Here is a 22,851-nt window from a genome sequence, read left to right as displayed (position 1 = left end):
CAGTTTCATATTTATGTCCTGCACAGTGGTAGACAGACATGCCGTGTGCAAATGCTGGCGATTTCAAGGTGAAAAGCCTCTCATTGAAAAGTCTGAAGGTCGATAAGTCTCATTTGGGGTTACCTGGCCTTGCAGTCACCTCAGCTGAAAAAGAGGAGATTTTTAGAGATAAACCCTAATACACTTTTTAAAAGCTAGAACTCCCTTTCCAAAATAATTATGACACACCATTTCTTCTAGCTTCAAAAAAGAAACTGATTTCACATTTCTTTCTGTTATTTGTAAGTCTTATGTGAGTAACTAGTTAGAAACTAATTACAAAGGCCTTGGCTTTCAAGCAAAACACAAGAGCTGTTACATACGATAGGGCTGGCATATCTGCCCTTTAAATCCCTTTTCTTTTTGGTCCAGGGACAGATTTGCACTTGTTACAGGATGACTGAGTAAGTCTCTCATGGCATTGCCACCTGTGAGTAATGGCATGATTCCTTCCTTCTTAGGGTGATAAGTATTTTCTCTCTGTCTCTGTCTTTCCCTGTATATATTAATATCTAATTTCCATATTGGTTATCAAAATGCAGGCAAACATTTTCTGGTGTTACACAGAGAAGATAGAGGACATTTTAGAAACTCTAAAGAAATTCAAGCTTCAATCATCTTCTAACTTACTGATTTTTGTGAAACAATATGCATTTTTGTAAGCTATCTTTTAGCTTTCTTTTCTTTTTTTAAGGTTAGCACTTAACAGCAGAATTGAGTCATTTTCATTAGAAAGAACCTTTAATGAACTAGTTCTTTATTTAAAAGAATACAAGTTCCGCTCTCAAGAATGCTATAACGTTTTGTCAATAGTTCAGAACGGGACTAACGATCGTCATTAATGAAAGCCCACTGTGAATTTGAAACCGCCATTTGATTTCTTTTAGCAAACTGTGGGATCTAGACAAAAATAGCTTTACAGTAAACATTTTCCACCTTACAAATAAATAAAACAAGCATGCCAGAGGAGGTGACAGGAAATGTGTGGCTGAAAATAAAAAATATCCCTTGTCAGTTTTAGCAGGTATTCAATCTTTTGAATCAATGAGAAATTTGAGGAGATACTGTTCTCCTTCTCTTAAAAAAAAAATCCTACTTGAATGCCATCTGTTCATTATAAATACCCTCATGTATAAGTACCCAGAAGATGAAATAGAGAAGAAATGAAATAGCTACAACCTTATATTCCCACTCAGAAGAGTTAGGGGGTATATCGGAATCTCCAGGTGGATAAGCCATATAATCTGAAAATGCTTTTCAGATGAATATGTCCTGGTTGAGAACTTAGAAATTATTTCCTTGGTTTACCTGATCATAGGTCTCAATTACATTATAAATGGTTCCAATACCTATTCCCTTAGAACAACACATTTACCAGGAGGGACCCTCCGCAGAGTGACCATGTCTGAGAAATAGGACTAATTACAACTACCACATATATGAGATGTTTGTGAGAGCTATGCTACTTTATTAGCTGCACAATTACTAGTATTAATGTACATAGCAACAGTGCAATCTGCCTTATAATACTGCTCTTTCAGAAATTGTCTTGTACGCCTTCAATTTTTTTATCTTTATTCTTTAATTAAAATAAAAATAGCTTAAACTACTTTACCTCATCGGAAATCACATTTTCTGATTCCACCTTTAGTTTCTATTTTGCATCTACAAATATATCTTCTCATGCTAAAACACTAGTTGCTTATGTATTCAGTTTCCCAACCTCACTTGGGAATTGAGGTTCCTAGGTAAGGTTAAGCTACTCCCTCCTCAATTGGTCACAAACTCCTAATGGAATTCAAGTCCTCCTAGGACCCTTTCTTGGACCTTTACAGTACTGCAGTAATATCTAGAATGACAAAACTACATTCGAAGGTACCTCCCAAAGTTCTTCCCATAGGACACATACTTAAGCTTTGTCCTGACTCTTCTGACATTTCCAAGGCTGGATTCAGTCTGAAATATTTCCCAGTATTGGTTTACAAAATCTCTTGCACCCTCTCTCGAAGAATTAGAATAAAAAGAATACTGTTGGGGTTTCAAAATCATATTAGCTTACACTTTTCTGCAATATCAGATAGTTTCCCCATCATTCTGGGTACCATGTACTTGCTTTGCACCACGCCTCTTGCTTTTCTTTCTTGATCTCTTAGCTAAGGCAGTTCCTCCTGAGCAAATTACATTTCATTCAATTAAACAAGGTCATTAAAAACAGTGTTTGGCCATTCACTATACCAGCAAAAATTTCCTACCACCCCATAATATTCCTCTGAGAGTTCCTTTTTTAAATATGTCTTATTTTTTCCTATATCCAATGCTTAGTGTTTTCTCAATATTTTAACATCTTTTTCTCATTTTCCACTTCTCTCCTAACGTGTTTAAAATATCCACGATGTTATAGTTAATTGTAGTCAAGATTTTTCTCTTTTTAGATAGGAATACTTTTGCTTGGATTAAAATAAGTTATATGCAGAGGCCTTCATTCTACTCCATATACTTCTCATGAGTCATAGTAAAAGAAAGAAATCCTATATACCTTAATTCTATCAACACAACAACACACACAACCTAGACTATATGGGTAAAAAATACATATAAAGCACTAGATCAAGATTCTGAGTTTCAATAAAGAAGGGAATTCATAAAACATGACAATTTATTCCAGATTATCTATAAACAAATATGTACTATTGAGTTTCTCTGTGGTTTCATTTACTTGTCTTCAATAGAGTTAAGGAATTGTAAAAACAGATGATTGTATCAGTGTTTTACTGAGCACACTTCATTTTTTTAAAATGACTACTTGGCCCTAGTTTACTTTTTTCCTTCCTCCTCCCTTTTGCCCCAAATCCCCGACAAAAAGCTTACCAGTTGGTTAGTCTCTGTGTTATTAGTTCATGGAAATGCTAGTATTATTTAACAATAAAAATAAAAATCACACTCAAGCGAGCACTGAATTATTCATGCACTCCGATTTTACATAATTTGGCCATCCCTCTTTATATTGCTATTTCAGTTTCTATCACTAAACAATTCTCCACCAGGTCTACCTTGGATTCCTGTGAACAAGGAGATAACACTTGCAAAATGTTCCCTCCGAGACGATGGTCTGAGCTGATGTCCAAACATTTGCAGCCAAAGCCTAAACTATGAAAACAGCAAGGAATACCCTCAGTGTCCAGAATAAAAAGTAGAGTATTAACAAGAGTTTTTTCAAAAAAAAAAATCAAATTTCTTTAAAATTTAAAAATCTTTAGTGACACAAAAGCTAGCAATATTGAACCATCATGGGAACAGACTTTGAAGACTTTCATTGTCACCCTGTATTTTCATTACAAGTGTACACAGACCCAAGACATCATTTAAAACACAATTAAGGCACTCAATGTGGTTTTGGCATTAAAAGTTACTATTGGGCAATGTCAATCTCTCTCTTTAGGAGGAGAGGAGGGAAAGCAGCTGAGCAGGGTATAGGAATAGAAATGCAACTCGCATGATCAGCAAAATGTCAAGCACTGCGAGGTGAGCCCTTATGGTGGTCAATATTCTAGACACCACGGTGTTAGCACACAATCTATACTGGCCTGTACCTCATACAGCAAGCCCCTACCTCTGGGCAGTAGCAATTTTGCTCAGAGTCGGAGTGAAAAGCTATTTTCAGTGGCAATATCAAGACAGAAACTGAAGAAAGCAAAAAGAGAAAGAAGACTGTTATGCAATAAAAACCAAACAACCAAAAATGGTTGTGAGAACTGCATTCTCCTCAAGAGAAGGGTCTCCTTTAAAAAAAAAAAAAATCACTGTTTGTTTTTTTGCTCATTTCCAAAATATAATTTTTAGCAAGTCATTAACCTAAGTGACGGAAGTGTAAACTAAACCTTTATAGCAACATTCTTCAAATGTTCAGTGTTAAGTGTGGGAAAGGAAAAAAAACACAGATGGAAAATACTATAATGAACTGACATGTTCTATTTAAAAACTGTTTGTCAGCCGTAGTTAAGTTGACACTGTCAGCATGGCAACAAATCATAACATTTTGCATGTTTTGCTGCATGCTTGAAGTAAGGATAGCACATCGCACGCCTAGATCATAGTGGTGGGAGTTTAGGAACAGTACAATCAATGGAATGGAACAGAACATGTCTGATCCGCTGCTCCCTAAAGGTCAGCCACCAGGGAAGTGCAGAATGTCTGGTGTGCTATTTCTTTGTGTTTATCAAAGAAAACTGCTGTTCACAGTTTTTAAAATGGGATATGAGAGGCCCAGGAGTACTAAGGGATTCTCTCCTCTATATTGTTTAATTGTTGCAATTCACTTAGAGATTCACGTGCTGCAAGAATGAACACCTGCAATAGACTTCCTTCCCTTCAGGCTTTATCACAAGAGGAAAACAAAAGCCAATGATATTGAACAGAAATTGGGAACAAACTAAATATAATGGAATATGATCGCAAAAGTTGAATTCATACAGAAATAAAGTAAGTACATGCAATGGCAAATAATTTGATTTTTAAAATGTGTATTGAGTGACCTACCACGTGTTAAGCTCTGGACTAGTAAATGTGGGGTTACCACCAAATAAATAATTTTAAAATGTTTGCTGCCCTCATGGAGCAAAAAATATATTGAGAAAGTAAAACTAACAGAAACACACACACAAACTCCTACATAAGATAATATAGGAAATAAGCATCAATACCGCCACATATAGTCCAAAAACATAATTTTAGCTAATACTAAAGGAAGCTCTGGATAATCCATAAAGCAAATAACAGAAAGCTGACTATATGACAATGAGTACATATGTGCTTTGCACCAATATCATCAAATTCAAGTCTGATTTCTTTACAGAGGCATTGGAGTTAGCTAGGTAATATTTATTGACACACACTAGGCAAAAATACAATTATACAATAGAGGAAATACACACTAAGTATCTAAGACTCCACTTTGTACATTTAGGACACCTAAAAACCACCTGTGAATGAACTTATTATAAGTGACAAGCACAACATTTTAGTACAGGCATACCTTGTTTTATTGCACTTCACTTTACAGTGCTTTGCAAATATTGCACTGTTTACAATGGAAGGTTTGTGGCAATCTTTCATCAGCAAGTCTGTCAGTGCCATTTTTCCAACGGTGTGTGTTCACTTTCTGTCTCTGCATCATATTTTTGTAATTCTCATAACATTTCAAACTTTAAGGTTATCTATGATTGGTGATCATTGTTACTGTTGTAATTGTTTTGGGGCACCACGAACTGTGCCCAGGAACTTAATTGATAAATGTTGTATGTGTTCGAACTGCTCCACCAACTGGCCATTCCCCGTTCTCTCTCTCTATCTTTGGCCATCCCTATTCTCTGAGACACAACAATATTGAAATAAGGTCATTTAAAAACCCCCAAAAAAGCTGGATGCAGTGGCTCCCGCCTGTAATCCCAGCACTTTGGGAGACTGAGGTGGGAGGATCACGAGGTCAGGAGTTTGAGACCAGCCTGACCAACATGGAGAAACCCTGTCTCTACTAAAAATACAAAACTTAGCCGGGCATGATGGCACACGCCTGTAGTCCCAGTTACCTGGGAGGCTGAGGCAGGAGAATCACTTGAACCTGGGAGACAGAGGTTGTAGTGAGCGAGGTTGTACCACTGCACTCCAGCCTGGGCAACAGAGCAAGACTCCATCAAAAAAAAAAAAAAAAAAAATTCCAAAATGGCCTCCAAGTGTTCAAGTGAAGGGAAGAATTGCATGTCTTTCACTTGAAATAAAAAGCTAGAAATGCTTAAGCTTAGTGAGGAAGGCATGTTGAAAGTCAAGATAGGCCATAAGCTAGGCTTCTTGCACCAAATGGTTAGCCAAATTGTGAATGTAAAGCAAAAGTTCTTGAAAAAAATTAGAAGTGCTATTCCAGTGAACATATGAATAATAAGAACGTAAAGCAGCCTTATTGCTCATATGAAGAAAGTTCGAGTGTCTAGATAGAAGATCAAACCAGCCACAACATTCCTATAAGCCAAATTCTAATCCAGAGCAAGTTCTTAACTCTCTTCAATTTCCAGAAGGCTGAGAGAATTGAGGAAGCTGCCGAAGAAAAGTTGGAGCTATCATGCATTGGTTCATGAAGCTCAAAGAAAGAAGTCATCACCATAATATAAAAGTGCAAGGTGAAGCAGCAAGTGCTGATGTAGGAGTTGCAGTGAGTTATCCAGAAGATCTAGCTAAGATCATTCATGAAGGTGGCTTGAAACAACAGATTTTCAATGTAAATGAAGCAGCCTTCTATTGGAAGAACATGTCATCTAGGACTTTTATAGCCAGAAAGGAGAAGTCAATTCCTGGCTTCAAAGCTCCCAAGAACAGGCCTACTCTCTTGTTAGGGGTTAATGCAGTTGGTGATTTTAAGTTGAAGCCAGTGCTCATGTACCATTCAGAAAATCTTAGGACCCTCAAGAATGATCCTAAATCTACTCTGCCAATATTCTGTCAGTGGAACAACAAAGCCTGGATGATAGCACATCTGCCTACAGCATGATTTACTGAATACTTTAAGCCCACTGTCGAGACCTTCTTAGAAAAAAGCAGAAGCAAAATACTACTGCTAACTGACTATATACTGGTCACCCAGGAGGTCTGATGGAGATGGACAAGGGGATGAATGTTGTCTTCACGCCTGCCAACACAACATCTATTCTGTAGCCTATGGATCACGGAGTAATTTTAACTTTCAGGTCATTATTTAAGAAACACATTTTGTAGGGCTATAGCTGCCATAGACAGTGGTTCCTCTCATGAATATGACCAAAGTCCATAAAATAACCTTTCTGTAGAGGATTCACCATTCTAGATGCCATTAAGAACATTTGTAATTTATGGGAAGAGGTCAAAATGTCAACATTAACAGGAATTTGGAAGAACTTGATTCCAATTCTCATGAATGACTTTGAGGAAGTCAAGACTTCAGTGGAGGGAGGAACTGTAGTTGTGGTGGAAATAGCAAGAGAATTAGAAGTGGAGCCTGAAAGTGGGACTGAATTGCTGGAATCTCAGGATAAAACTTGAATGGAGGAGGAGTTGCTTCTTATGGATGAGTGGTTTCTTGAGATGGAATCTACTTCTTGTGAAAAGGCTGTGAACATTGTTGATACGACAATAAAGGATTTAGAATAATCTGTAAACTTAGATGATAAAATAGCAGCAGGGTTGGAGAGGATTGACTCTCATTTTGGCAGAAGTTCTATGGGTAAAATGCTATCAAGAAGCATTGCATGCAACAGAGAAATTATTCATGAAGGTAAGAGTCAATCAATGTGGCAAACTTCATTGTTGTCTTATTTTAAGAAATTGTCATAGCCACCCCAACCTTCAGCAACTGCCAGGCTGATCAATCAGCGGCCATTAACATCAGGGCAAGACCCCCCACCAGCAAAACATTTATGACTTGGTGAAGGCTCAGATGATCATTAGTATTTTTAGCAATAAAATATTTAAAAATTAAGGCATGGGTGTTATTTTTGGTATTAATGCTATTGCACACTTAACAGACCACAGCATAGTATAAACATAACATTTTTGACCAGTTTATGCATAAACATAACTGGTAAATGAAAAAATTGGTGTGACTTGCTTTACTTTGGTAACTGCTTGACTGATGTGGTCTGGAAGGGAACTGGCACTATCTCTGAGGTCTGCCTGTACCTGATTAGATTTTGGAATCTAATATTTTCATTTCACAAAGGAGAAAGCTAAGGTCTGGAGATTAAGTGCCTTTTCTGGATCTGTAGCAAGGCTGAACTAGATAAACTTTTAGATGCAGTATTCTTCACAATCCCACATTTTCTTTCACTGGTAGAAATATACAAGATAAAGTCTTACATAGGAGAAAGGCTACCAGACTTGGAAGTGTAAGAATTGTATTCCAGGTCTTTGGCAGACACTGCTACTTGTCCATCCAAATCTGTTCCACTCTGTTTCCTGGATCTGAGGCGAGGATGCATTTCCCACTGTACCAGCCAGGTGGGCAACGCGGCTAAGTTCCTACCAATGAATTATGAGCAAAAGTGCAATTTCCACTTCACTTACTCAGGAGAAAATATCCTGACCTGGACTTTGCTCTCTGCCCCTTTCCTTGGCTAGAATGACCAAGGTCAATGAGACCTTCAAAGTCATGGGCTGAAGATGACAAAAATACCATCAGGCTGGACCTCCTAAATAACTAAGAGCTACCTGACAACCTGCCGTAGTCACTTTGGTCTGTTACATGACAGAGAAATAGGCATTTATATTATTTACTCCACGCTATTTTGGAGACTGTCACAGAAACTTCTTACCCCCAGCTTGTTCAAGTCCTGAATCTAACATTGGGTAATATGATGCTGTGGGAAAGTCATTCACTTCTTTTGAGCCCATTCCCCATCTGTAAAATGGACACAATTATATTTGCTTTTTTAACCTAATGGAATAAGGACATAAGTCACTCTATAAAATGCTTTCATACAAATATAAAATATAAACAAATATAGGAGTTCAAAGGAAAGAACAATTCCTTCTAGCTGGAGTGACCAGAGAAGACCAAAGAGAAGAACTTGAGATGAATCTTAGTAAGATTTGGATGGGATTTTTTTTTTTTTTTTTTTTTTTTTTTTTTGAGACGGCGTCATGCTCTGTCGCCCAGGCTGGAGTGCAGTGGAGCGATCTCAGCTCACTGCAAGCTCCACCTCCCGGGTTCACGCCATTCTCCTGCCTCAGCCTCCCGAGTAGCTGGGACTACAGGCGCCCACCACCACCCCCAGATAATTTTTTTTTTTGTATTTTTAGTAGAGACAGGGTTTCACCATGTTAGCCAGGATGGTCTCAATCTCCTGACCTCATGATCCGCCCGTCTCAGCCTCCCAAAGTGCTGGGATTACAGGCGTGAGCCATCGAGCCCGGCCAGGATTTTTAACTTGCAAAGAGGATGTGCAAAGATGGAAAATATCATGGTGCAAGATTAAAAATATACAGTACATTTTTTAGAGAATAGCAGAAGAGAGTTTGGCTATAGTAGTGGAATCTGGTAGAAGGGTAATAGGAAATAAGGCTGGCAAAATAAATTTGAGGGCCAGATTGTAGGGAGTAAAAAAGACTTGAAAACAAGAATAATGAATCATGATCAGTTGTGGTAATTTCATCCTCTTTATCCATGTTTGGTAGAGGATAGACATCTGCCTGAGACATTGTTGTATAGAGGTGCATTGCTTGGATCTGGGATAGCCATCTTGTGCTCTTAATGCAAAGGCCAAGAGAATCAGAGAGATGCCAGAATTTCAACATTGTGAAACAGCTGAACAAAAATGGAAGTATTTATCTCAAAGATTTTTGTGATGGGGAAAACGAAATGCTTATTTCAACATTAATTGGTATTTCTGTTACTTGTAGTCGAAAGCATTCTTTACTTAGAGTAAGAAGTGTAAGCAGTGAACTCTGTATCACAGAGAACAACATATCAGGGTGATAGAATCTGGATATTTTCGCCATCCAAATCTCATGTTGAATTGTAATCCCCAGTGCTGGAAGGGGAGCCTGGTGGGAAGTATTTGTATCATGGGGGAAGATACTTCATGGCTTAGTACTGTCTTCAAGACAGTGAGTGAGTTCTTGCAAGATATGGTCATTTAAAAAGTGCGTGGCACCTCCTTCCCCAACTCTCTCTCCCTCTTGCTCCTGCTTGCCCCACCTGATAGGCCTGCTCCCCCTTTGCCTTCTGTCATGATTGCAAGCTTCCTGAGGACTCCCCAGAAGCAGATGCCACTATGCTTCCTGGACAGCCTGCAGAAACATGAGCCAATTAAACCTCTCTTCTTATAAATCACCCAGTCTCAGGTATTTCTTTATAGCAGTGCAAGAATGTCTAATATACAGAGGAAAGATGTGATCTCTGAAAAGATTCCTCGGAAACCATCACTTTAATTTCTCAGACACATGACCTTCATCATCAATACATTGGAGCCATAGACCCTCCCATACTTACAATCACATTCTAAGATATATTTACAAAAGTAATCTTGGAATTCACTTTACAAGCAAGAACATTTTTTCATTATTTATAATTTGTACTTACTTTATAAGCACTATCATTTTTATCATACCACTTGGTGAATAAAAATTACATATTCACAAGAAAGTCAACCAGTGCAAATTTTTGGATAAAACTTTAGAGCTATGAAAAAACAGAAAAATCACATAGATCTTCTGCATAGTTTTGCAGATAAGGAAATTCAGACCTAGATGCTGTACTAAATGCCTTGCTAAAATCCTAGAACCAACCCTTCCTTTTTATTTTTCTTTTCCACAAAAATTATAACCAGTCCCATTGCTATCAAGTAGATTTTCTCTTTGTTCTCAGAATAAGAAATACGAAAAAAAATATTTTAAATCTCTAAGAGGAAGGGTTAAGATTTCCTGACATTCCCTATAATTAGTATATCTTATCAATAACATATGCACCTAAAATATCAAATTTAAAGTGGAATGTTTTAATAAAACATAACCAAAAGGACCTACCTAAGTGCATACACAATGACAAGAAGCACTTGGTCAGCCTCATTCATTACCTCTGTGACATTCACGCATATTTGCTAAATATCTCGTTTTATATCATGTCCTCTATCAGGCCTTTTTCTTCAGACCTAGTCCTGTATTACACAAGAACTAGAAGTCAGTCTAAGCATAAGTACAGTACTAGAAAGTAATACCAATATAATTTATTATTCCTGTCCCTCTAGCTATTACTCTTTATATATTTCCAGGTTTTTTTTTTTTTTTTTTTTTTTGCCAAGTTAAAGCAGGGGAAGGCCGGGGAGACAAGATGCTTAGATACTTACAGCCATCAATGATTACTTGAAAAGCAACTATTCAGGGAAAAAGGGGAGGTAAAAGTCGAATCTGCCTAGGCATTGTTTACATATTAAAAGTAAAGATGAAGCAGTGGCATTAGGAAGAATACATACAGGCTCTGGCATATTTCCTCAAATTGAATAAATGCTTTTTATAGACTCCTTTACATGAAATAATTTAGTCATTAAAAAGAGAACTATGCAGTAGAATATGCCACTTCAGTCCAGATTAGTAATAATTTTGCAAACGCACTCGCAAAAATTTTTCTTAGATTATTTTACAACAAACTCTGCATGAAATGTAGTGGCACATGAAGAAAAATTGCTTTGCTACAGTTGGTTTTGATGCCATACCATAGGAGCCATGGAGGGGACTCATTCAATATAGCTTTTCATGCTGTTCCCATTTCCATTTTCATAAGGCACCATGATCCCTTAGTGAAAAGAATTGCTCCTAGTCTGCTGCAGATAGGAATATGATCAGTAACCTTAAATCCCTTTCTTTGTAAAATCAGAAACATGCAATACAGTTAGAATTCAGAATTTCTGTAAAACAAATTTCCCAGACAAGTAACTGAGGTTCCTGCTCCTTTTGGAAAATCCATATTTATCCTCTATGTCCACCACTCAGTCTCTAAACTTTACTGCCCTTCTGGTTCCACAGTGTTGGCTAAAATCTAGATATTTCTGATCATGCTTCTTTGGTGCTAATCGTGGACACTGAGCAGGCCAGTATTTGGATGGATGACTGGGGGAGGAAGCCTCCACGATGGCCCCCAGTGATTCCCCCATCCTGGTATTTATATATTTGCATAGGCCCCTCCAATGTTGTACCAGGATTGGTCTGAGTGACCAACAGAATACAGCAGAGGCGAAGGTATGTCACTTCTGAGATTAGGTCATAAAAGACACTGCAACTTCTGTTTTGGCCTCTCTTTCTCTCTCTCTCTGTCAGATAATTTGCTTTGGGGGAAGCCAGCTGCCATGTTGTAAGCAGCCATATGGAGAGATCCATATGGTGAGAACTGAGACCTCCATCCTACAGTCACGTGAGGGAGCCTGGAAGCGGATTCCCCTGCCCTGTCATATCTTCAGATGACTGCAGCCCTGTCCAACACCTTGAGTGCAACCTCATGAGAGACCTTGAGACAGAACCACCCAAATAAGTTAATCCCAGGTTCCTAACTCTCAGAAACTGTATAAGATTATAGATATTTGTTGTTTTAAGAGGTTAAAGTTTTCAAGTAATTTGTTATGTGGCCTAATACAAAGCAAAAGGTACTACAGGTTTTTGTTTTGTTTTGCTTTTCTTCTAATTTTTAAGTGACTTGAGGATAAGGGCCACATCTTATTCATCTACAGGTTTAGCAGAGTGCTTAAGGACATAGCAGATCCAATAACCATTTTCTGAATGAATGATCCTCTCCTTCCTGTTTTTATCATTAAAGTAAATTCAATGACAATTACACTTCCAGACTTCTGGCTTAACTATGGAATTTTTTTTTTTTTTTTAATACTGTGGTTTAATCCAGAGAATACAGAAGAGAAAAAAATTCTGAAATGAGATCACTTTTTAGAAGGTCCAAGTTTTTAAATGCTCCTACCATTAAGAGTTCAATATAAATTTACAATGAGGCTCACTGAGCAATTTAGGAAGCCTTGGCCTTCTGCCTTATAAGCATTCATGATTACAAACTAAAACTTGGCCTCACCAGCTAAGACATGACAGCATGATGGGAAAGACTAAAGGCTGACGTAAGTGTAAAAGAAATAAACTCCTGTAGGTCTTGGGTTTAGGGAGCAGTATTTATACTCAATGTGACTTGGGGAAAAAAATTCCTAAAGGTAAGTCTCTCTTGGTAACTTAGATCACTTGGGGGGAATCCGGGAGTAAACACTTTCTCTGTTTCCGTAAGTAGGAACTATATTCTGCAGTAGCAGGAGTTAGTTCTGATAGATACTTCATAGTATATCCATCCCTCCAGATAGACCATCCCCCACAGTCTGATAAGTTCCTACTGGGAAAACACAGGTTACATAAAGGGGTAAAATAATCCCATTACCATGTAGAGAAATAAAGATGCATCCATTTGGAAACCTCTTAGGAGATGTGCTTGTTTGAGCTGACATTTACTAACAGAGCAACATTTCTCTTTTTTCCCACTGACTAAGCCCCTTTCCTAGACAATGATCTCCTCTGGGAGAGAGTTATTAGAATTATTACTCCAGAGTGTTAGTGAAAAGGGTTCACTGAGTAGAAAGAAGAAAAGCAAAGGTTTTGCTCAGCACAGTTAGAGTTTTACCAAAGGGAAGTTCAAGTTGCATGAATGAAAAGGACAGCCTTTCACTGGGAAATAATTTCCCTGGATTGCACAGGCTATACCTTCAGGGAACATGAACCAGGATAATCTCTAGCCTTCTTCTCTTCAGGGAAAGAAACGACTCAGGAAATGCTATCTTTCTTGTCTCCACCCTAAACTGGGTGACAACGAAATACAGCTCAGGAAGCCAACAGTCAGAATCATTTTTTATTTTTGTCATCTAAGAAATTCACTAAAATATTAAAAGAGAAAATAACTGAATGGGGTGGTACAAAAAAGGGCCTCAGGTTCAGTTAATTTCCATTCCGGAAAACAAGCTTTGATTCTTGCATCACTTGACAAAGACTGCTTACTTCTCAAAAATGTGAGTACTGACCCAAAGACATGAAATAACATGTTCTAAAGACTAAACCTTAAACTAACCAGACTCACTGGAAAAATAAATGAACAGCTATGTTCTTTAATGTACATCTATTTTAAATAAATGAACAGCTATGTTCTTTAATGTACATGTATTTTTTCCTTAAAATAAACAAATAGATTAAAAATACATTAAATTTTATTTTATTGTATTTATTTTATTTTATGTATTTTCTTTTTTTTTTTTTTTTTTTTTTTTGAGCCAGAGTCTCACTTTGTTGCCCCGACTGGAGTGCAGTGGTGAGATCTTGGCTCACTGCAACAGCTCCCTGGATTCAAGCGATTCTCCTGCCTCAGCCTCCCGAGTAACTGGGATTACAGGCGCGTGCCACCACACCTGGTCTCTAAATTGTAATATATATGTTTAAAACATGAATACAATTCTAGGAAAACAAAGGCAATTTAAATTTTGAATCTTGGAATTTTGATGTTAAGAAGTTAAAGATTGTTATGTCTCCTTCCTCTCAGGAATCATCTGTAAAACGAGGAGACAAAAACAGAAAAATATTCTCCATCTTTGATGGAAATAGGAGTCACAGGTGAACCTGAACCATGGTATATGAAGCTACAAAGCAGAGTGCAGAGTAGTAACTGATCAAGAGGTATACAGGAAGTGAACCCTAAACACAGACCAAATGGGATATCCACAAGAAGCAGGACTCTTCTCCCAAAAATCTCAGGCATCATGGGGCATTGTATACCAGATATTGGTGTAGGTCATGGGTCAGGCCTGTGAGGCCTGGGGCTGAAAACAAGTGGGGCTGGCTGAAGTCGGCCTCAACATCCTCCACCTACTTCCTAAAAGGCAGAGCAACCATTCTTCCTCCCTACTTTCTCTTTGTAAAAAATTAGCTAGAGAAGTTCTGATAACAGAAATAGAAGGAGCAGTGGGGTGAGGAAGAAGCAGAGGGCTGCTGTGGGACACCCTGCTGAAAATGAGAGCATTACAGGAAAGCATGCATACCCTTACCCCACTTCCCCACTGGGCTCCCAGATGCCCTCGGGCAATTGTATATCTCCAAGGCAGAACACTGCAGGACGCTGCTCTGGAGAAAAAGAATGTTCTAGCGAAAAGGCCCAGAGACACCAATATTTTGGGATTCCCTCAATAGCAACAACAACAATAGCAAAACTGGCTCCCTAGAAGATCACTCTAAAGTAGAAAGAACCCATTCACAGTTCCTATCATTGCATCTAAGGATCACTATTGCAGTGCCTCACTCTTAAATATGAAAGAAACTAGCATTTAAGTGATTTCTTCTCCTGTGTTATTAATAAATACAGTCTTCCAAATCTTAAAAAAAAAATCCTTCACTGGCCTCTACTGTCTATTCTAGCTTTAATCCAATTTCCTTCCTTCTTCTCCCTGTCTCATTTTCTGAGGAACCTCATCTTCCACTTTCCCGAGTTCCTGGCATCTCTTTAACCCTGAGGTCTGATTTTACCACCAGCCCTCTCCACACTTTCTAATGTTCAAAGCCAGAAATTTCTTGGCGGATTTTCCTGCTTCTATGACACTCATTCCCAGACACCCAAGCTCAAAATGTCAGCATCACTTTTTAAAAAATTAAACTTCCTTAATTTTATTTATTTATTTTTGTTTTTTTTTTTTAAGACGTAGTCTCGCCCTGTCGCCCGGGCTGGAGTGCAGTGGCACGATCTCGGCTCACTATAAATTCTGCCTCCCAGGTTCAAGCGATTCTCCTCTCTCAGCCTCCCGAGTAGCTGAGATTACAGGCACGTGCCACCACTCACGGCTAATTTTTGTATTTTTAGTAGAGACGGGGTTTCACCATGTTGGTCAGCCTGGTCTCGAACTCCTGACCTCATGATCCGCCTGCCTCAGCCTTTCAAAGTTCTGGGATTACAGGCGTGAGCCACCATGTGCGGCCTCCTATTGTTAACATCTCACATTAGGAGAGTACATTTGTCACAAATAACAAAACAATATTGATACATTATTATTAACAAAACTCCATACTGTATTCAGATTTTCTTAATGTTTACCTATTCTTCTGTTTCAGGATCCCACCGAGGATGAGGATGTCATATTACACTGAGCTGCCATAACTCCTTAGGCTTCTTCTGAATGTCACCAAATACCTTCTCAGTTTCCATAAGTGGGCACTATGTTCTGCAGTAGCAGGAGTTAGTTCTGATAGATACTTCACAGTATACCCATCCCTCCAGATCCACCAACTCACATAGTCTGATAAATCTCTATTGGGAAAACAAAGGCTCCATAAAGGGGAAAAAAAATAAATCCCATTACCTTAGGATTTTCCTTGTTTTTGATGACCTTGATAGTTCTGATCAGGTCTTTTGTAAAATTCCTCAACTGTGATATGCCTGATGTTTTTTTGGGGATCAGACAGGGGTTGTGGGTTTGGGGGAGGGAGACCACAGACATAGAGTGTTGTTTCCATCACATCGTATCAAGGGTGTGTACTACCAACATGACTTAATACTGTTGATGCTGACCTTGATCACCTGCTTAAGGTAGTGTTTGTCTAGCTTCTCCACTGTAAATTATTCTTTTCTACCCCTTATTTTGTACTGTACTTTTAGAAGGAAGTGCAGCTCACACTCAGGGACTGGAGAGTCATGCTCTACCTCCTATAGGGCAGAGTATCTATAGAGATTATTTGGAATTTTTCTCAGCATCACTTTTGACCCCTCTTTTGTCCTTCCTCCTCAATTTGTGCATTTTCCCAAAAGTAAGCAGTATGGTTTTGCCTGGAATCAGATCCTGTAACACAAAACCCTGATTCTTTTCATTGAACCAAGAGAGAAAATTAATTATTCCTGGGACCTTAGGGCTTCCATCTTTCCTTCTTCTTTCTCTTTTCTTTTCTTTCTCTTCCTCAACACATACTTCTTGTCTGCAACCTCCCAGGCATTGTATTAACTTTAGAAACACAGCAGTAAGCGAAAAAGACATTGTCCCCGAGGGTCCAAAGGCTTGTAATAGTGCCATCCAATTTAGCTAGGGAGTCACAGAAGACTTCCCTGAGGAGGTGACCTTTAAGATATGAATGGTAAGTCCATGAACAAATTCCTCTATAAGTAAGAGAGCACTCACGATAGAGGTCCTGCATGTGCAAAGTTCTGCCATGTGAGGGAGTTTGGAGGAAGCACTGTAGTACAGTTAACAAGGGAAAGAGGATGAAAAAGGCCTCCAGAAAGCCAGGAAGGGCTGCCTCCTGAAAATCCTGCAAGCTACTTGTGGTCCTCAACAGCAGGGCAGTGTCATGACCAGATTGGAATTTTAAATAGATTGTTACAAGGGAAGAATCTTTTAGGTAGTAAGAGTGCATGTAGGATAACTGGTTAGGAGACCTTTGCAGAAGTCCGGATTGAGGTGATGGTAGCTTGGCTTAGAGTAGGAATTGTGGTGATAGAGAAAGTTGTACAGATTTAACAAATAGACTGAAATATGGGATCTTAGCTGAGTGAACTACACTCTCTTACCTTAGTTTCTTCATCTTTACAAGCGGGATAATAATATACTTACCTATGGAGCTGTTGAGGAATAATGGGTTAATATATGCAAAGCATTTAAAGAAGTGCTTTATATTAATTGCCATATAATAAGTGCTCATATTAATTGCCATTAATAATACCAGTTAAATTATCAGGAAAAGGTGTCTAAATCATCACAGTTTTAGAACTAAATCAGCTGGAGAATCAATCCCCTCACTGACAAAATGAAGAGGCTTGGCTATATAATTTCCAAGACCTTCTCTAGTCCTAAATGGTTAATTTTCATAACCATTATTCTTTGCTAGTCCAAGAAGACTATATGCTCTGATGTAAGCTGTCCCCAAAGAGCCCACTCAGTAAATGTCACCTTATCTTACTTAACCTATACCTTTGCAATTTCTATCAGACCCTTTCAAAAACACCAACAAAGGGGGAAAAATATTCTCTTGACTAAGGAATTCCGATAAACATGAAACTGATTTTTCATTCCTAAACATTTCACATTCAGGACCAGCAGAATGTGGTCTACCATTTCTGTTGGTTTCAGAATGGTCCTGTCTTGCTTTTTCTTCCATATTCTAAAAGTATTTCCCCAGCAATACTCCACCCACACAACCATAATTTAAATGATGATTTTGATTCCTCAGGATAGGAGGTGACGATTATAATCACTCAAGCAGGGAGGCACAATGAAGAGGGGTCCTTGACCTCCAGGAGCTCACAATTTACCTACCAAGGTAAGGTTAATCCATACAAAAGAAGACTGAATATAAGAATGTAGAAGTTATGAATGGTTTCTCAATTCAGACTCTAGATGGACTGGAAAGAATGCACAGGAAAGAAAATGAGGAATATGAAATGACAGAAAGAGCCAAGAACACTGGCATATATGATCACAACTACGTTTTCATATCAGTAAAAGGTTTGCAAAATCTTACACACCAAGGGGACAAAATTTTGCTTCTACCAATCCCAGGCACATCATACATTCATAAACACAAACTAGAAAAAGCAAAACAGAAACATTCCGGGCACTTCCACGAGACTGGGTGAATTTATCTGGAATGATAACTGCACACGTTTCATTAGTCAGTAATTTGGGATTATCACTTATGTAGCCCTAGAACCATGTAACGTTCTTGAGGAAAGGGAGTCTTCCCCACCCCCCAGAAAAAAACCCCACATTTATTTGCAAATAAAAATATCCTTACTTATTGCCGTGAGGGGGAGAGGAATCTCAGCATTCAAATGAAATTATGCTAAAACAAAGAAAAGAAACAGAAGGTGCTAAATTAAGAAATGTAGATTAAAAATTCAGTTGTAAATAAGCTAACATTGCAGGTAAATTTGAACTAATAAAACAGATGATTTTACTGAAAACTTAACACCTCTCAACACAGCTGTCTGCCCAGTCAGGAAACCATTAACATACTGTCACCAGTACCCCCAGCACATTGATGATAGGAATTCTAAAAACAATCCAGAACAACAAAAAGAATGAACCACCAAGGAACCAATGACACATGGGCTTTCTCATTGCCTTTTCATGGTGCACCACTGTACACTGAAAAATTTGCAAAAGCAGCAAGAACACAGGGTGGACAAAAAAGGGAGGGAAGTGGTAGACAACTTTGAAAAGCCAGTACAAATATTTCAACCAACACATAAGATTGCTTAAGCAACATCTATCCAAAATACACAGTTAATAAACAGGGATATACATAGGGGGTTGTTAAAAGCCATGAAAACACCCCTTTAATAATGATAAGTCATTATATACAGTACTGTATTTTAATAAGAAAGAAACATCATTTTCTCAAATTGAAATACCAAGGCAGGGGTCCTTAATTACTTTTGTGCCAGAAGCTCCTTTGAGGATCTGATGAAAGCTGGGGACTTTCTCTGCAGAAAACTGCATATGCTCATAAAATTTAGTATTCCATTTCACAGAGGTTACTAACTCCCACCTCTGCCCATTGTCAAACTCATCCCTACATGAGTCCTCTGTTATCTTGTGGGTTCATATGTTAAAGGCTTATAAACCCATGAGTTTATAAAGCCCTGTGCTAAAGAAACACGCTTTCAGACCTTAGGACAAGAGTTTGAAGGTGTTAATGTATTAACAAACTGAATAGGAATTACAAGAAACATTTCATTTAATTGATTGTGTGGTATACAATGATATCCATTTAATTTCACAACAATTCTTTTTTTAAAATGTTATTGTATATTTTTAAAGCATACAATATGTTTTGATATACACATAGTGTAATGGTTACTATAATCGAGCAAATTAACATATCCATCATCTCACGATTGCCCATTTTTTATTTATTGCAAGTGCACCTAAAATCTACATTTTTAGCAAAAATTCCAAATACAATACTATTAACTGTAGTCCTCATGTTGTACATTAGACTTCTAGACTTGTTCATTCAACATATTTGCTATTTCAGAAGAAAATTAATTGAATTTTTTTGAGATGGGATCTTGCTGTGTTGTCCAGGCTGGACTTGAACTCCTCCTGTCTTCAAGTAATCCTCCTGCCTTGGCCTCCAGAGTAGCTATGGCTACAGGCATGCCAGCACTCCTAGTTCTATATCAACCATTTTGTATCCTGTGAGCTACTACTACCTACCCCATTTCCGACAACTCCCTGCCCCCTGCCCTTGTTAACCACTGTATTATTCTTTATCACTCTGTATTCAACTTTTCTTTTTCGAAGATTCCACATATAAGTGAGATCATCCAGTATTTATTCTTCTGTGTCTGGCTTATTGGCTTATTTCACTTAATGTACTGTCTTTCAGGTTCATTCATGTTGTGGCAAATGAAAAGATAACCTTCTTCTTAAAGACTGAATAATATTACATTGTAAAAATGTACCACAGTTTCTTTATCCACTCATCCATTGATGGACACTTAGGTTGTTTTCATATCTTGGATGTTGGGAATAATGCTGCAATGAACATGGGTGTGCAGATAGCAGATATCTTTACAAGGTAGTGATTTCATTTCCTTTGGTTATATACTCAGAAGAGAGATTGTGGGGTCACATGGTAGTTCTATTTTTTAATTTCTTTAGGAATGTCCATACTGTTTTTATAATGGGGGCACTGATCTACATGCTCACCAAGAGTGTACAGCGTTTCCTTTTCTGCAAACCTTTGCCAACATTTCTTATCTCTTGTCTTTAAGAATAGCCATCCTAACAGGTGTGAGATGATATGTCATTGTGGTTTTGATTTGCATTTCCCTAATGATTAATGACGTTGAGCACCTTTTCATAGACCTGTTGGTCATTTTTCTGTCTTCTTTGGGAAAATGTATATTCAGGCCCTTTACCCATTCTTTTAAAAATTGGATGGTTTTCCTGCTATTAAGTTGTGTGAGTTACTGATTCTTGATAATGAGGAGTTGATTTCTACTTCAGAGGGAATCCTGCTTATCTGTTTTTCCATCTGCTCCCTATTGCATACATTTGAGGCATCCCATTACTCAAAAATACTCTGCAGGTGGAAAGCAGGAAACATTTTTTTATAAAAAGGAGACAAAAATGAGCTAGTTGTAGACTTGTTAGATCTGGTAATCAGTTTGTTTGCTTACTTATTCAATCAACAAACCCTGAATACTGACTATGTGTCAGAATAACGGTTAAAAAAAGACAATGTCCCTTCCCTCAAAGAGCAAACCATGCAGTGCAGTGACTGGAGAAGCATCAAACTAGGCTGTGATGCCGTGTCGACAGCTTGAGGTGTGCTTTTTTCTGCTTGGGGAAGTGTGGAAATTGAGCCTTATGGAGGCCAAGCAAGTTTTACCCAGGGAAGAAGGAATAGCAATGCACATCTTCCCAAGAAAATGGGGCATTGGGACAAAGGAAGTGGGAGGATTGCCGTTTGCTTGGGTCAAACTGGGCATTTTTAGAAGAAGCATGGCAGTAAGAAAAGTCAAAAAAGAGAAAATTCACAGAGCAGTGTCTGATATTGCCAAAAGCTGGCTTAAAATATCCAATGAAAGTTGTAGTTGGAAAAGAAATAGAAATGCATGAACAAAATCAAATAACTATATTCAGGACCAGCTACATAATTTGTGGGGACCCGTGCAAAGTGAAAATATCAGGCACCTCGTTGAAATATTATTAAGAATTTCAAGATGGCAACAGCAGAGTAGTAAACCAAGCACAGGGCACTTCTGAGCACGGGGCCCTGTGTGACTGCACAGGTGACACATCCATGAATTCTGATTGTATTAGACAGAAAATTTCAGATGTTTATGCCCATCCTTTACTACCCCAGTTAAATATCCCCCATTTCTCAAAATGATGACCAAGAGGCACTTATATGTGCTAAGCACCAGGCTGGGAACGTTATTCACTTAATTTTCTCAGCAAACCTATGAGCTGGATATTACTATCCCCACTTATAGATTATAAAACCAAAGTTAAGAGAGGAAAAGCAATACTAAAAGGAAAAGTGATTTTACATATCTTGAAGACATTCCCTCAATTTCTCATGCCATGCCGTTTTAGTGAGTGCTCTATCGTCTTTCGTATGTGTGTATTTTCATTTCTTTCTGTGGGTTCATGTTTGCCTGGGCCATGAAAGTCCAGATTCTGTGACATCAGCCAGGGAGTTTGCGCTCATATGAGTAAAAACTGGAGCGAGAAGGGCCACAGTTCACCATCCCAATGACATTACCCCACAGCGTCCCCCAACAGCTTTCTCTGGTAAGAACGTTGGGTGGATGTGGAGGGAACGGAATGCTGTCGCACACAGAAATGTCCCTTTTCAATACAGACACAGTTCTAAGGATAAATTGTACATTGAAATAGCACATCCACACTACACGAGTACAAAATCTATTTTAAAAGAAGTTATTAAATCTTCAGAACCTACAGTAATTTCTGATTTCTCCCTGCAAACCTCCAATTAATAGTTTCTTGAAACAAAGGCCCAGTAGAGTGTTCAGATTCTTGAGTGTCCCCCGCCCTATCACCAAATGCTGCTGAATAACCAACCTATGACAATCCACAAAATCCACTTTTTCCACTTACAGATGAGAATAAGAACTGCCACAATCACAACAGAATATTAATTCAACAGTAAGCACCAAAGAATCTAAATATTTACTAAAATCCCTTAGATTTTTGTCTAGACGTTGTTTTAGCTTATTTGAACTGGACATTCCTCTTACATTTTGAGGGGGGGAGTTTGGTGTTGTATTCAGGGGTCTCTGTCGAGCCTCTGCCTTTGGTCTTAGCTGTACTCACACAATCCCTGCAGCTCCGAGCCCTTAGTGTGATTAATAGCTCTGCCAGCCATTCCTATTTAAAAACTATTCCTACTTTATGTCTTTTTTTCTACCCGTCCCTGATTTTCTCTGATCCTTATTTTGCCCCCAAGTAAAAATTGCTCACTGTTAAGAGTTTTATTCTCACTCCAAAGCCTTGTAACTTTATTCCACATCTTTTTGTTTTGGGGAGCTTTTGTTGAATAGATAATAGGGCAAAGCCTACTCACATTAAACAAGTAACTGACCAAAAGGTTCTAACACAGGTTAATAATCTGCCAGTACCTCTCTCCCTCCATCTGCCCTCCCTTTCCAAATCCACAATTTTACGGCAGGAGAAAAAAAAATATTCATACCACCAAATGGTATACCCTCTCACATCAAGCAAGCAGCACTTCCCTTGTTCTGCTTCTGCACTGGAA

The 22,851-nt window shown here is 38.3% G+C and overlaps 1 protein-coding gene across 3 annotated transcripts in view; it reads right to left on the bottom strand.

Moving 5' to 3' along the window:
• The window catches only part of ESRRG (estrogen related receptor gamma), a 595,005-nt gene that overhangs the window by 283,091 nt on the left and 289,063 nt on the right, over positions 1-22,851 (bottom strand). The window contains exon 3 of one of the 3 annotated variants that reach the window (XM_073011508.1): positions 18,352-18,399. The exons of the other annotated variants lie outside the window; for them this stretch is intronic. The gene's annotated coding sequence lies outside the window, so the exon portion shown is untranslated. The remainder of the gene's footprint in view (positions 1-18,351; positions 18,400-22,851) is intronic. 3 annotated transcript variants of the gene reach the window in all.

Source organism: Chlorocebus sabaeus, chromosome 25 (genome assembly GCF_047675955.1).
Source record: "Chlorocebus sabaeus isolate Y175 chromosome 25, mChlSab1.0.hap1, whole genome shotgun sequence".
NCBI lineage: Eukaryota > Metazoa > Chordata > Mammalia > Primates > Cercopithecidae > Chlorocebus > Chlorocebus sabaeus.
Note: the sequence above shows the minus strand (reverse complement) of the source record. Positions and strands in the feature narration are given on the sequence as shown.